Source organism: Delphinapterus leucas, chromosome 17 (assembly GCF_059928025.1).
Source record: "Delphinapterus leucas isolate spDelLeu-1000000601 "Yukka" chromosome 17, BTC_Dleu_Yukka2, whole genome shotgun sequence".
Classification (NCBI taxonomy): Eukaryota; Metazoa; Chordata; class Mammalia; order Artiodactyla; family Monodontidae; genus Delphinapterus; species Delphinapterus leucas.
Window position 1 is genome coordinate 72441191 of NC_143145.1, and position 2369 is coordinate 72443559.

The window sequence follows — 2369 nt, forward strand, 5'->3', positions numbered from 1 at the left end:
GGCTATATGTTTAATTTCATACCTAAATCATGTTGGGTTTTAATTTTTAAGGTGAGATAGTTGAGGACATGTATGAATAAAAACAAATCCGGATGATCTTTTCATCCTTCTGTATTAAGAAAGGCACATATAAAACCCAAAGAAAAATGACTCTTTGCCATGACTGTTGCCATTTCTCAAGTCCCCATTAGTGTCTCTTCTATCTTTACTTTAACATTCTCTCGAAGCAGTTTTAATCTGCAAAACTAAACTCCCTATCCTATCTCCTTCATCAACCCCACTCCCAACTTACAGACTTACCCACACGCCTTATAATTTATAGAATATATCAAAAAAAACCTTTAAGACTAAAAATTAACAACTTTTCCTGCATTCCTTCTCTAGGTTGGTGACACCAACATGTACCCAGGCCAGACACATGGAAATGACTTTATACTCTGCTGTATCTCCCTAACCTCCCTAGTGTAATTATCTCTCACCTGGATTCTTGAAATGATTTCCCTGATTCTCCCACTAACAGAGTCAATCATCCACTCCCGTGAATCGCACCTTATCTTGTACATACTTCTGATAGTGTATATATATATCACATGGGTTTGTAGCTACTCTTTTGTTTTGCTTTGTATTTTTCCTGTCTGTTGCATCTGGGTAGAGACTGTACTTCATTTGACTCTGTACTTGCAGTACCTAGCACAGGGCACGGCATAATCAGTGACCTGAACAGCTAATTATACATAGAATAATAAAACTCTACTGGTCTTGTTATCCAGCTACAATCACAAAGAAAATTAGCCTATTTTTATGTCTAACTTTTTTTTTTGCTGGAAGACAAAAAATGATTTCCTGTGTCCCTATGATATATCCCTCTCCCTCCACCTCCTCCTACCGGCATATTCCTAAAAATTATGAACATTTTTCAAAGAGTTAAATTCTCCATATTATTACATTCTATGAGGAGGAAAAAAAGAAACTACATGGTCAGGAATTTTCTCTTCTGTTTGTTGAAAACAGTTTAATTTATTGTAAGAGAGGTACATTTTATTAATTAAAAAACCTAACAGCAACAAACATTTGCTTTCCAAATTTTTTTAACTGGCAATTTTTAAAAATTCTTGTATTTCAGGTTAGTCATCAAAATTAGTCTCAAAGCCCAAAATGAAGTGACAGAAATGTAGTTTTTAACTTTCCTCTTAAATTAGGTGTCTACACAACTATGTTTGTTGAACAATGGACAGCTTTATTTTGCTGTTGGTTCAGAAAGAAAATGCTTAGAGTATCATGGATGATCTTCATCTAGTCTAACTTTCACCATTATAAAAATTTTAGAATTAAGAAATGAATACCAGTAGGTGAGAACCAGATCCATAAAGAAGCACCTTCTGAACAACAGGCTTTTTAGCATCTGTTCATATTTTAAGTGCAAAATGTTCACTTTTCCTTTCTCCAGTTATAAGGGCATCTCGTTCAAGTGGCCAAAAAATCAAGGCAGAGAACATTCTAAAACATTTCATTACTAACTCACATCTGTTCATTCTTCGCCGCTCATCTCTGACTGCCAGCAGCCACGCTGCCCATTGTTCTGATGTTTATGCTATGCGCACCTGGTGTGCAAAGGCTCCACCACTCATGTCTGTTAGAATCAAACTGCACATAGGAAAACATCCCTGTTATTACAAATTGAATATTAAGTAGGAGCCATAATGAAAGTCACAATATTCCCTGAATAACAATGCCTCTCAATCACTCTTTTGGAAGCATATTTGTTGCTTACTGATGTAGGAAGCTGATTTAATAAAGTCACACGTTTTGTTACAGGCTGTTCTATGGCAAGGCAATTTGTAAGGAAAGCGAAGCACACTCTGAGAGCCCACCAGCGAGGTGAGGGTTTTCTATGCACTTGCAAGATCTAGGTGGACATACAGCAAATAAATACCAGCTAAATATAATAACAGTTTTATCCGGAATCACTTAATTCCTAGGATAAGTAGCCTCATTGCTGGTCTAAGAGTAATTTAAATCTGCTATCTTTATGAAGTAGTGTGTAAGTAGCTTATTTTCAAAGGAGAAACATTTTGGTTAAGCTTTTGGGGATCAAGCCTAGAATCAGTTTCCAAAGGATCAGCTAATTAGGCAAATTTAATTTACAAGAAAATGATTCTCCCACAGAGGTGGTTAATGGGTTTTTCAGTGTAAGATTATTTGCCTAGAACTAAGTGCAGAGGAAGATGCGAAATATAAATGTGTAATGAGTTAATTATAAAACACGGAAGCTAACAAACTTTATTTTACCCTGCAGGGACATAATGTAGTCTGAAGTACTGTTCAATCAGTATGTAGAGAGAGCAACAGTTTTTCCCTGGTTCTACTAA